Here is a 14,221-nt window from a genome sequence, read left to right on the forward strand (position 1 = left end):
CACCATCCGTCTTGTCCCGCGGGCCTCCTCAGACACCCCTTCCCTACCCCTGCTCCCACTGAACCCAAAAGGCATACTGAGTTGGCCCTTGCATGGCTGCCCACTGTAAGATCCTGAGACGGTATATCAAATGTTTGGCAAGAGTCACTGAGTGGAATGACTGAGGCTGTTCTCCTCACCCCATACCCACTTGACTATCTGAGACTTGGCCTCTTGGTCACCTGCTCTGTGAGTCTCCTCTGCACCTGCCAGGGCACCCAGCACTGGGGACATGGCGGTATCAGCACACCTGCAGCCCCCCATCCTGCCTTCTGGGGAGCCCTCTACTGCATGTTCTCTGGCCTCCTGTTGGTCTGTCTGAAGTCCATGGTAGACCCTTACCCAGCTTTCCAGATCACACTGGATTGATGGCTTCTCAGTATCCCAACCACCATAACAAGAAAATGTTTATCAGCAAACCACCCACACATGGAAAGCCCCCCCACGGCCCCACCCCAGCCCAGGGCCCCCCAAGCCCCGGAGTCTGTGCAGCTCAGTGGCTCTGTGGTTCTGGGGGTGGTACTATGCAAACACAAGGCAGTCAACTGTGAAGAGAAACTGCAAATCTCAAAGGAGGAAGGTAACAGGTAGGTGCATCAAAAGAAAGGATTTAAATATCAAAGGATTGAGACAGGCTTTAGGAACCTGGAGAGGCCCTTGAATGTTTTTGTTTTTGTTTTTGTTTTTTCGAAAACAAGCCAGGTCTGCTGGAGCCTGAGCCTTGTAAAGACAAAGGGAGTCTGCAGTGTCCTGCTCACTGGCTTGCAATTTCCTCAGACTCGCCAACAAAATCAGCTTGCTGTGTTTGCTTCCATCTGCTAAATATCAGTGCTACTCCCAAACAGAACCCCAGTTGTGTTAAACGTAAGATTAAAATATGAGCCACAGAGACAACCACAGTTTCTCTGGGGGCCTATCCTGGCGACAGGCGCCTTGTGTGTGCAGAAGAGGAATCTCCGCGTAAGGCCAAGAAGCTGGAAGGGTCCCCCTGAACCTCTCTGTTGGTCCCCAGCTCACCCAAGGACTCACGTTAGGACCCATGCTCCCAGGTTATAAAAGAGGAAGACGGAAACGTGGGAATGAGTACCCAGCGCTGCTGGGTGAGCTGAGGGCTCAGGTTTGCAGCCTGGGATCTGAGCCCCAGCATCTTGAAGCAAGAGCGACCCTCCTCTCCTAAAAGTTGGCCTGCCACTGGGCCTGGCAGGATTGGCACCCAAAAGCACAAGGGATCTTGGGGTCTGCTCCTGAGGTGGGAGACAATGGGTAAGAACCACCTGGAGCTTTCAGGGGATCTCAACTCAATCACTTCCCTGTGCTTTTGTCAAACGGCAAAACAGAGGAGTGGTTCAGGAATGAGAAAAATGGGGAAACCTCTCAAAACCCAGTACAAACTGAGGGCTTCAGAGGGGAGGGGGATGGGGGAATGGGGTAGGCTGGTCATGGGTAGTAAGGAGGGCATGTATTGCATGGTGTACTGGGTGTTATACGCAACTAATGAATCATGGAACTTTACATCAAAAACTAGGGATGTACTGTATGGTGACTAACGTAATATAATAAAAAACAACTCTTTTTTTAAAATATTTTATTTATTTATTCGACAGAGATAGAGACAGCCAGCGAGAGAGGGAACACAAGCAGGGGGAGTGGGAGAGGAAGAAGCAGGCTCATAGCAGAGGAGCCTGATGTGGGGCTCGATCCCATAACACCGGGATCACGCCCTGAGCCAAAGGCAGACGCTTAACTGCTGTGCCACCCAGGCGCCCCAATAAAAAACTATTCTTATAAAAAAAAAACACCCAGTTATCCTTTGACCTTATAAATTACTCAAGTTGTAGGATGCTAATGAATCGTAGGGGTTGGAAGCCAATCAAAGGAACCTCTGTTCCACTTGTGAGCCCTTGAAGTAGATTCACAGCGAGAGGCTTCGGAGTGCTCCGAGCTGTCTGCTGCTCACGGAACCCCACTGCTCAGCAGCCACTGCCCTCTGTCCCCGGGGTGACCCCTTCCTGGCTCGGGATGAAGCGGGGCCTCTCTGTGAGAGCCCATGTCTGCGGGTCCAAAGGCGGCAGCTATGGAAGATGCCCGTGTCTGCACGCCTGCCTGGGTCCCAGCTGGCTCACCGTCCTGCAGCATGGTCACCTCGTCCATCTCCGCAATGAAGTCACTGTCCCTGATGTCATTGGTGGCTTTCAGGCTCAGCTTGTAGGACGTAAAGGGCCTCAGCCTGAAACACAGAAGAGCCACGAGGGCCTGAGCCCCTCGCCTTGGTCCTTCTCCCAGCTCTGGCCACAGGGAGCGGGCAGCCAGGAGGAAGAGGCACTCAGTGACCACGGAATCTGTCCTGCCCAGGAAGGGGCCCTCAGGCAGCCAGCGCTGTCCTCACAGCCTGCCCCCAGGAACAGAGGGCTTTCTGGGTGGAGGGGAGTGGGGAACGTCCAGGCAGGCCCAGGCTGGCGGTTTTACTCGGGGCCCCTCCTGTCATTAGAGCTTCTCCTGCAAAGCAAATCACTGCTCTCTGAGGGATGCGAGAATCTCTCAGGAGGAGCTGATTACCGCAACCCTCCCAGGATTCAGAGCCAGAAAAGAGGGCCCGCCTAACCATTTCCTTGCTCGCCCAGAAGTGCCCCTTCGTGGGGGTCTGCCCTGGCCAGGCCCACCTGGCTCCAAAGACCATCTCTGCCTGCCCCTCGTTTCTGCACTTGTCCGGCTGGCAAGAGCGCCACGCCCTGGACAGGCAGTGCCCGGGTTCACTGCACAGCAGTTCTGTCTGCTGGACTTCCTGTGATTCCCATTGCAAGGACGAGAAAATCGAGGCCCAGTCCCATTAAGGCCCTTGCCCCCTACCAGAGGACTAGCCAGAGGCTTGGCAGGGGCTGGAAGAGGATCTTGTGTTGGGGCAACCTCTCCGCCGTACCTGAGACAGAGGTAATGCCAGTTGTCCGTGGGGGAAAATGTCCCCGCCTGCTTGCTGATGGGGATTTAAGGGGCACGAATACTCTGGGTGCATGGCTCGTTGCCACCGCTCAGGCCTCCCTCCTTCCCTCCATTGAGCAGGTCCGTGTTGATGGTCTCCTGTGCTGAGCTCTGTACCACACACACTCCAGACAGACTTCTAAGCAGAGGACGTTCCAGTCTTCCTTGGGTCACTGGCTGGCCTGCTCCTGTGGCTTTCCTTGCCATTACTTCTGAAGGAGCAGATGAGGAGACCCCCCCACCCCTGCCCCGCTGGCAACAGCTCTGTTTCAGGCGAGGCTCTGCCCCTGTGTCCATCTCCCAGACCAGGAGAGCAGGAGTGGCTCTGGACTCTGCCTGCTTCCTCAGCTACCAGTGGGCAAACCCTCACCGCCTCTATGCTGGGCCTCTGTCCTCCCTCCCAGGCCAACCTGTAAACTCGTGGGTTTCAAACCAAGCACTGTGGAACCCCTGGAGGCTCTGAGGGATCCTCTAGGAGACCAGAGGGTTCCCATTCCCCCCCCGAGTCAGACAACAGCAGCCCCACTTCCATCTGATTTGCAAATGGGGTCTGGGTAACCCTTTGCCTAGAGGAAGGTTCCTATGTTTTCAAAGACTGATAACTATCTTTGGACACTGAATCAGAAGAATCTTCCTCTAACTGTTTTCATATGCCCTCCTGCCTAAGATGGAAGTACAGTGGTTCTCTGTCGGCCAGCACCTCAAAGGATGCTCTCGTGCCAGCTTGCCCTACTATGGCTGGTCCGCGACCGCAGGTCTGTCTCCTGACCTCTCTGTGCCCCCATTCCTCAGCTGGAGAAGGCATGCCAGGTGACCTTGCTTTGGCCTTGGCTGTCCTGGGGGTGCTTCCAAAGTTCCATCCTTAAGAATGCTCTTTGTTCCTGGTTTCTGGGGGAGCTATCCTTTATAAAGTTAAAACAAATTGTTTCCTATCTGTTTCTGGCTTCCTAGGAACTATTTTATCTAATTCTGGTGACAACCACATGGTTTTCTCCTTGGGTTCCTGCCTCAACCACCTGAGGCCCCATATTTGCATTAGCTTCTCCTTCTTAGATTAGACGGTGGCCCAGGGTGGTTGTCAGGAACGTGCACTCTGAAGCCCAACAGCCTACATGCTAACCCCCACATAGCCTTGGGCAGGTCACTGAGCCAGAAGCATCTCACCTGGGCTGACAGAAGCACTGAGATCATGAGGCGGTCATGCAGATTCCGTTCAGAAGCAGCACAGGAAAGAGACTCTAGTACCCGGGGCACGCTCACTGCATCCTGGCTGCTCTCCTTATCATCAGGACCCCCTGGCAGCAGCTCAAGTGGCTCCAGGAAGAGCCCGTGCCCTGCACACTGTCTTCTAGGCCCATCCATCCCCTCACCAACCCCACCATGATTTGTAAGTAACCGTTCCTCTCCTGGACGAGTGTCTGCCTTCCCCCACAGGGACAGGGACCGAGGTGGTCTCCTTTACTGCTGTGCCCTCAGCACCAAGAAGAAGGCCCCACACCTAGGAGGCTCTTGGCCAGGAAGGGAGGAAGAGAGGAAGGAAGGGGAGGGAGGGAGGAAGGAATGGGGTAGGACTCGGGAGGGGTGAATGAGAGGACGCTCGTCACCATCAACATGGTGTCTGGCACATGTCAGCGTGCCAGAAACAACCCTCGTCCTTGTATTTAGCGCTCGTGTTCACTTAGCATGTTACATTGAGGACATGTGTCAGACGTGTCATTAATCCCTCCATGTTTAGCACCTACTGTTCTCTAACGCCTTGTTTTGGAATCTGAGGCAGGGCCGCCTCCTCCATTCCCACCCCAGCACACACAGCAGGGGTGCAGTTCACACCCGTCAGACAGCTGGAAGCATCCCCCAGGGTCTGAGGTCAAGGGGAGGGTTCACAGAGAGCAGGAAGCAGAGTTCCCAGCTTTAGGCCTGTTTCACGGACTCGTGTCATTTACAGGACTGTTAGCTGTCTCGGGGGCCACAGGGCACACCCAGGGGCTGAGCTGCAGGAGCACCCTCTCCTCGGGGTAGGAAGCCCACTAGGTGCCCTAAAAATAGAACAAGAGGGACCCAGCAACAGTGAAGGGAGCTCCATGGGAGGTGACAACAGTCCCAGTGTCCCCTCTCCTGGGCCCCGGGCCCCTGCAATTTCACCCAGCCCTTCCTCCTCATCCCTGCATAGCCAGTCCTTTAGACCCCTGGTCTACCTCCCAGTCCTGAACTGGCCTCCACCCGCCCCCGGGCTCTTGCTGTGCTCCTCCCTGAGGCAGAACAGGACTTCAGGGCTGGTGACCTGTGAAGAAAGGCACAAACCATCCTGGACCCTCTTCCTCAACCCCTCTCATTTCCCCCAGTTCTGTTCCCTGTTCACACGCCAGGCCCACATCAGGTTCGGCCCAACCAGAATCCAGAGTCTGGTCCTGGCATCCAAGCCTGGGGAAGTCCTCAAACTTCTCTGAGCCTCCCTTTATTCACCTGTGAGAATGGCGGTACCGGTACCCGGCCCTCCCAGGGCTGCCATGACAGTCACAGGACATGACGCCCTCATGGAATAGGCAATTCCTACATGTGACCTCCTCTTTCTTGTCTTCCCAAAGTCCTCCTCTACCCCTGCCCACAGTGACCTCGTTGTCCCCAGATGCATCTGCCACGCACAGACTCCCTTGGCCTTTTCCCACTCAGCACCCTCTACCTGCCAGCTTTCTGCCATCCACACTCGAAACTGGCTGGATTTAGGTAAATGTTTGAGGTAACACCTTTTCCTAAACTCCAGCTGTCTGGGGAGGGAACAGGTCGGTGGCTCAGGATGCTCACTGTCCAAGCTCACAGGAAGCAAGCACAGTTAGAAACCAAGCTTGTGCTTGACCTGCTGTTCAGCTCCACAGCCAAAGTATTTGGGTGAGGGTGGCACGGAGGCGGCTTCCTGTCCCTGTCCCTGCCACGGAGCTGGAGGCAGAGTCTCATACACAGAAGGAGCTCCCTACATTCATTTGCCCGGTTTGGTTATGAAAATAAAGCCTGAGTCCTGATCATTTTAGAGGCTACCTACCGCTGCCTTTATAAGCCTCATCTATTCAGAACTTGTGATTAGCATCACAAAGATCAAAGAATATTGAACCCATGCAGGATATCCCTGGCCATTTAAATTAACCTGACTTTTCACGTGGCTTTATTTTTTAAAATGGCATGGAAGAAGCAAAGAAAGAACCCCGTGGAGATGGGGCCAGCATCCTGACTTGACCGAATCCCTCTAGTTTCACACAGTAATCCCCTTCTGGCCCTCCTGGTTGGGTCCATCGCATCACCCTGGGGACACGCAGAGGAACAGCAGGACCTGTTCTCGGTGGATACACAGCTGTCAGCTGAGCTCACACTGCTGCTGTCCCATCCTAGGATCACCCAGAATGCCTGTGTGGCTCTGGGCCCACAGGCCTTCTCCTCCTCTATGGTACTGCATGTCTGCGGGATGCAGCCCCGATATGTCCCTCAACCCAGAACCTCCCTCCTGCTCCAGACCCACACCCTCTAAATGTGGGGACGGCCACTTGATGTAGATGGCGAAACTTTTTGCTTTGAACTTTGGTTTAAACTTTTATGTTTTCTGGTCATTAGCAGATTTCAAGCAATCGGCAAATGTAAAATGTAAAAAGAACGTCGAGAAAGAGGAGGATAAAGTTGCTCTGAGGCTGTTGAACAGGAGGGAGGCCACACCACGGCCACGTGCAAAGTGCTGCTTTCCTAGAAACTCGGCCCACAGAGTGTGTCTGCTGACGAGTGGAAGAGACCCTGGAGGGGACGGACCACAGTGTCTCCCACACCAAATCAAACTGTCTGCCAGGAAACATGGACCCCTCCTTTCCAACGTGAGACCCCTGCTCACCATTGTCTGTTTGATCTCAGGAAGCTCCGGGACAGAAAAGGCCATTGGAGTTCCTTTTTCTCCTGTCTTTCACATGGCTACCCAAAGGGGTGACTCCCTGTGATGCCCAGTGCTGACCACACCCACGTGTGCATCACATGGCACCCCAGTCACATGCTTACACCTTGAACCCAGGAGAGGGAGCTCCTTTTCTCTCTAAACTTTGTTGTTGCCACATGTCAGAGGCAGAGACAGAGCCACATGCCAGCCCCCACTCCTCCCCCACAGCTTGGGGAGAGGGTGCCTGAGGTTCAAGGCCGGTGCAGGAGCTCCCCCACCCTGGCTGCTCCTTTCCCTTGGCTGAGGTTCAGCAGCATGCAGAAGCTGAGCTGGGCAGCCTTGCAAAGGAGGAGGGTCAGGAGGTGCACCCGTGGGAGGTGCTGGGGCTGCAGGTGAAAATGACCTTTGCGATCCTCAGCTCTCCTCTGTAGAATGGGGGCGATGATCTCCCCCACTGGGCTATCATGTGGGTTCAATGAGAAATGTGAGATTTCACAGCACAGTGCTCAGAATAGGGGGGGATCAGTACATGGTGTTCTATCTGAAAGGTGAGAGGAACATTGGCCAGCCTGGGAATGGGGTATAGGCCTCCTCCATCATCCCAATGAGAGGCGCTGGCCAGTGTCCTGGAACCCTCAGAGCAGGTGGGACATGCTCCTTCGTGGCCCCCTCACAGCCTGACGTGAGCTTCAGGGAATGTGACCACAGTCAGGGCAGAGGAGGAGGACAGGAAAGATGCGAGGCCAGCTCCCCAGACAGGCCTGCCCACCAGAAAGACCCAGGGGGCTTCTACAGGGTGGCGTGAGCCTGCACAGCCCAGGCCTGCTTGTGGAGACACGAGGCCTGAGGTCACTTCTGAGAACCCTCACCTAGATGGTTAGATAGCCCTGGTCTCCTATGAGCCATCATAAAGGAGAATGCCCTGGTCTCCAACCATAGCGCGGGGGGGGGGGGTGCCCTCATCCCTCACTGCAGAGGGGGCTACCTTGGTCCCCCACTGTAGAGGGGGTGTCCTGCTCTCCCGCCATAGAGAGAGGGTGCTCTGGTCCCTCACTGCAGAGGGGGTGCTCTGGTCCCTCACTGTAGAAGGGGGTGGGAACATGAGGAGGGACCCCAGTGAGGCTGTAGGTGCCAAGAACTTAGGTGTGGTGGTTGGCACCACTCCCCTCTGCCTTTGCTTGGTGGTTCCCTCAGCAGCTGGATAAATGCTGGCTTCTCAAGGTGCAGTGGGGATGCCTCTCCAATTTCCCTCCTCAGCCATCACTAATGGATGACAGAACAAGTCTGCCTTGCTGACTAGGACAGAGAGCACAAAGAGAAGGTGCAACTCTCTCAGCCTGTGACACCCCTTCCCCCCACCTCCCCCTCCTCCACATCTGCCTCTCAGGGGATAGGGCACTAGAGCCCATACTTACAGGCTCCCTGGCCCCATCATCTGTGCCTCCTCCATCTCTGGGACCTGGGGTATGCACATGACATGCACAGGGCATGCCCAGAGGACAGACCCAGGGCAGAGGCCAGAGTGGCTCCAGGAGGTGGGAGTCCTGGTCCCTGGTACAGGGAGTGTGCACTAGGAGAAGAGAGCTCAGCTGTCCGGGTGCGTCTCTGGCCCACACATATTCCCTGCTCTGTTCCCTGGGGAGGGGGTGCCTGGCTCTGGGTACCTTTCAACAGCACAGGCTTTGGCCTTGTGGCGGATGGATGAGGAGTAGGTCTGCTGCTCTCCCCGGGGCAGCTCTCGCACCTGCACAGTGAAGTAGTGGATGGGGGGGCGTGGCTGCCTGGGACCCACTGGAGCTGGAGGCTGTGCACAGTCACTTCTGCCAGTGACACCAGGAGCTCTCGGGGGGGGGGGGGGCACTGGACGCTCTGCAACCAAAACAGAACAGACCAGGGACAAGTGACCGGCTGCTTCTCCAGGAAGGCACCAAGTGAGCTCAAGCATGAGGACGTGGGCTGCCCATGAGGGCAGAGAACAGGGAGCTCATTCCCAGTTCTGCAGGCACCTGTGGCTCCCTCATGGCCAACTCTGGACCTGCCCCAGCCTGGACCTCACGGGAGACCCTGGCTTGCTCCCAAAGTGCTGCTCTCTCCTGCCGGAGACAATCGGACAGACAGGAGGATGAGCCCACACGTGCTCCGTGGCAACCACAGGTCCCTACAACATCTCAAAGTTGACACCTGGGCTCTGCTGAGCACATCCAGGCCCCTGTGTACTTTCTCTGTGATCACAGGCTCAGTGCATCTGTCATGCTGACTCCTTCTTCCTGGAAGCCAACCCGAGTCTGAAACACAGATGGTGTCCCACTTGGCTCCTCTGGGGCGTGTCACCGCCACTCTGTCCCCACAGTGCTGGTGACTGGGAGTGCAGCGCGCAGGGAGCGGGGACCTGGCTCCCGAGCGTGGATCGTTCCCAGCATGCATCTCCCTGTCCCATCAATTGCAGCAGAGGAACCCCACAGAGGAAGGAATAATTGATTAATTGTTTATCATGAAGATGATTGATCCTGTTGAGAATGTGTGGTGGGTAATGAAGCAGTGATGATCGCCGACCCTGAGGCGATGGCGGGAGGAGCCCTTCCACCTGACTGCGGTCGGCACTCCTCTGGGAGCACACACTTGGGCTGTTGGGGTCCTCCTCTCTCAAAGCAAGAGCCCTGCATCCCCACACCAGACACAAGGACCACCCTCCTGGGCATACTGGCAATTGGTGAAGCTCTGCTGGGGGGGTCTGCAGGCCCTGGCAGGCATCCCCTAAGCTCTATGGGCCCAAGGCATGTGATGCGGGTGGTTGGCATGTGGGCTGAGGTGTGGGCATGCATCCCCCAGCCCCAGCAGCAGCAGCCCCACTGTGGACCAGGGTGCCTCCTGGAGGGCACTCCTGATAATGCTTCCATCTGGATTTAAGTCACGTCACACCTTTAGCAAACCTGGCTTTCCCTGTGCCTTAGAAAGTGCTGAATTTCCCTACGGGGCTGCATCAACTCTGAAGAAGATGGCAAGAGCCTTTTGGAGAGGCACTCAGGGCCCTGAGCATGCCCCAGACAAGAGGGAGCCTGAGGACCTGGGCCAAAGCTGCAGGAGGGGTTCTCCTGGTGCCTGTCCCCGGTCTCGCCAACCCCACCCCTGTGCTGGCAGCTCCAGGTCAGACAGCGCTATGTGCCAAAAGCCAGGGGCCAACTATGCATGGCTGTCTCTCCACCCACCTCAAGCTTTGGCGTCTCCAGTGACTTCAAGGCTTCCTTCCTCCAGTTAGCAGTAGAGGTAACCTTTGTCAGAGAAGGGGCTGTGCATTTGTCCTCATCCTTGGGGGACTGAGCCTCGGCGGTTGAGGTCAGGGGACTCACAGCTGGCTATGGCCTTCCCCTGGAATGTGTGGAGCCCTGGAAGCTCCGAAGCCACAGATGGGAGACACCAGCGTCCCCCCGTTGGCCATCACAAGGGTCAGCCGTGTGCCTGGGCCGAGCAGCCCTGTCCTGAGCAGCTGGGTCTTCCAGCCGGGGCAGCCTCCGAACAGGTGCCAGAGCTCATGGGCCCTTCCACCTTGTGGGGCATCAGCTTCCCCAGCTGCTCAGCCTGCTTGTGAGGGAATTTGAGAGAGCAGTGAGCTGCAGTGCCTGGAAGGTGGCCAGAGCGTGGTACGGGCTCAGTGCATGCTAGGCTCCTTTGCCTTCTACCTTTTGTAGGTTTCAGATCGGCCCTTAGGATGGTTTTCCAAGCACTCTGGGCTCAATTCATGCCTCCCTAAGACTGTCTAGATCTTCTCCTAGAGTGATCCCGCAGGCCACGGGGTCACTGGCTCACATTCTGAGTGCAGCCATGGCACCAGCTCTGTCCCTGGAGTTCTGTGGACCATGCTGGCCCTCAGGCTTCCCAAAAGGCCACCAGGTGAGTGCAGGGAACAGAGAGGGGAAGGGCATTGCCTAAGGTCACACAGCTCCGGAGCCTGATGCTTGGGGAATCCCAGAGCCCACCCGTCTACTCTGTGCACAAGCACCTTCCTGTCATCCTCTTCCCTGAGACCTCTGGGTCTGGTCCTGATCTCCCAACCTGGAGTTGGGGCGGCCCTGGGGAGGGAGTCTGCTGAGGCAGATTCCAGAGTGAGGCTGGAGGGCATGTCAGGTGCTCGCTGAGATGGGAACCCACAGCAGATATCTGTAGGTGGAGGAGACTGAGTGTCTGTGGAGGGTGTCCACATCATGGCCTCACAGCTGTGTCCCTGGCAAATGACTGAATCCGTCTGGGCCCCACTTCTGTAGAACTGGGGCTCACAGCGCTTTGTTCCCCAGGACTTTGTGAGGATAAACTAAGACAATGTACAATAAGCATCTCACCAGTGCTTGGAACGGAAGCAGCGTCTGTGGAGACAGATCTCCCTATGACTGCTGGGTAGAAAACTTGTTTATTGAGCCCCTGCTGAGCTGGGCACCTGGTTTTGACCATCAGTGATCAAGTGCCTGGCTTCAGGGAGCTGCGCTCCAACAGGATGACTCAGAGCCTCCCTGGGCCAGTTACACAACCTCGCTGAGCCGCATCTCCAGCTTTAAACCGGGGACATTCCTGTCTTTGTCGGGCTGTGCAGACATGCAATAGTGCAGGGCCTGACCCAGGAAGCTGTGGACCCAGCAAGTTCACGGCTCCCATTTAGGCCCAGCTCTCCTCCCCACAGCACCACAACATTGGACTTGGGCCCCGGGGTCGTACGTCTCTTCTCAGTGGTGATGACAGTGGCCACCAGCAGCAGCCCCTAGTGGTGTTTCGTCTTGGCCAAAAGGCTGAAGATGTATGCCGACTCCAGGGCCAGCTTGGCTGCTGTGAACTGCCTCAGCGTGGTCCCCACCTCCACCGTCATGAATGTGCTGGGGCTGTTGTTGGCCAGGCGGTAGGGGATCTGGTACCCTGTGGACAGGGCAGGAGGACCACACATTGGTCACGTCACCCCCCTCGGACCCCGCATTCCCACCACCCTGCCACCACCGCTCTGCTTTCTTTCCCTGACATTCTTCCTCCTCTGCCAGCATCTGAGAGGGAGGGCACAGCCGTGGTGATGGATGGAGACCTGAGTGCTGGGCCCCCATGACCCTCTTCCCGCCACCAAAATGTGGAAACAGTTTCATCTTCCCCAGGGCTGTTGGAGCTGAGAGAACATGGCAGGAACCAACCAGTGCTCGTGAGGGGCAGGCCCAGTGCTCCCTGCTTTTTCTCTTCCTCCTCACCCCTCCTGCCACCCCCCCATCCTCCCAGGGCCAAGGGCAGTGCCTCCTCCTAGAATGTTCCTTCAAGTGCGCCCTTCTCCCATGGTTACATGTCTTTCCCCTCAGTCATCCTCCCCGTCTGTCCACAGATTCCAGCTTTGGGAATGGGAGCTGGTGCCAGCTCAGCACTGTCCCCTGCTGTCGGCCCCTCCTCTGCGCCCACCCCCAGGAAACCCCAGCGTGGCCCCCATCCTGGGGGTTCCCCTGCAAATAATACCCCCCCTGCCAAGGAAGCAGTGGGGTGCATGTTATCAGTTCTGGGGGGTTTCTGCAGCTCTGAATGGCTCCTGAAGTTCCTTGGTTTTCAAGGGATTGCAGTTGATGAGATGTTATGAATGACCAAGCCTCCCAACTAGGCTGCGCCAGACCGCCTCCACGCATGTCTGAAGAGGCAATGCCAACTGTCAGACCCAGCCCGGGACCCAGCTGTGCTCCTGCCCTGATTAAAACCAGAGCTGGTGGGGGTGCGGTGGCATCCACAAACACAGAAGACAGCCAACCTGCTCATTGACAGATGATGTGGGCCTCAAAGTCGGGAAATCGTAGGGTCCAGAAAGAACTTGTGTTTACTCAATAGATGTGTGCCCCACGAACCCAGAAAGCTCTGGATCAGCAGAGGGGCTTCTTGGGTCCGTGACAGCAAGGGCAGAGTGGTGACAACGGTTACTGTCCCCCTGGACTGTGCTCAGTCAGCCTCCAAGCCTCCCGGGTCCCTTTCTGCAGCCACCTATCGCAGTCAGTCCCTCCCAAATGTCCCCTGGGGGACACACTGCCCCTCCTGAGCACCATGGCTCCACAGTCGGACCCGCAGCAGCTTGCCTCCCCTGGGCCTCTCTGCTCTGCACTCTCCTCCCTTCTGTTCATCAGCAACAGGCAGGAGCCTGTTCGGGTCCATCCAGCCAACTCCTGGTGGACCTGCCATCCCAGAGCCGACCTAGGAAAAATTCCTCAGCCCCTCAAACTGTGAGGAGTGCCCTCCACTCTCTGTTCCGCTCACCACCTGCTTGTTTACAGGCCACATGCCTTGATGATACCCTGGGCTTCCTGGAGACCTGGAAGGCATCTGTCTTGGCCTCCCCGCAAAGTCCTTGGAGTGGCAGGGTTTCAGGGCCCTGAAGTGGAATCATGCAATATTGGTCTTTCTCTCCGTGCTTTATCTCACAGAGCATAATATGTTTTCAAGGTCCGTCCATGTTGGGGCATATTTCAAAATTGAATTCCTTTATAGACCTCCAGTTAATAAAAGTGTATCAATATTGTTTTGCTAATTATAACAAATGCACCACATCCATATAAGATGTTATTAGTGGAGGAATTGAGGTCGGGGGGCGTGGGTTACGGGAACTTTCTATATTATCTGTTCAATTCTTAGATTTGTCTAAACCTCCTGTTGTCAATAATGCCTATTAACTTTTTAAAATCCGAGAACACTCTTTCAGGGAGCGATCTGTCTCAGCCAATATTGGCTCGAACATCAGCTAAAGGTCTGTACGTTAGCTAAAGATGTTGTTTACTGGTAAAGGTGAGCCCATTCTTGAGTTAGAAAGGCACGTTGACTGCTGGAGTTACAGCGATACTGATTGACTTGATCATTTGCCTTTGCATACAGAAGAGAAGAATGTGGCTTCACAGTTTGATGGTTTTCTCTTACATATGGGTCACTGAATAAAGTAGCATCATTCTTCTTGAATGAACCTAATGTGTCCATTCCCACAGTACCTTCAACTGGGTCATTGGTAGGGTGCCCCCTGTTCTTTGGCCAGAGGCAGAGTTTTCAGAATCACTGCTTGGGGTCAGGTGATACCCTTGACTCCAGGCAGGAGCTGCGAGCACCTGAGAAAGTTACGTACACCCCTCTGTGTCTCATTTGCCTGTTCTGAGATGTTGAAATGTGACTGTGGCCTACTTATTAGAATTATGTTATGAGGCTAAAAGTAATTAAACACAAGGAAAGCCTTAAGAAAAATAAAATAAATGATTGGTATTTCATAATTGCCCTAAGTGTTCAATCACTGAGCAACTGCAAGAATAAGGTAGACACTTG

Source organism: Ursus arctos, unplaced genomic scaffold, assembly GCF_023065955.2.
Source record: "Ursus arctos isolate Adak ecotype North America unplaced genomic scaffold, UrsArc2.0 scaffold_5, whole genome shotgun sequence".
Classification (NCBI taxonomy): domain Eukaryota; kingdom Metazoa; phylum Chordata; class Mammalia; order Carnivora; family Ursidae; genus Ursus; species Ursus arctos.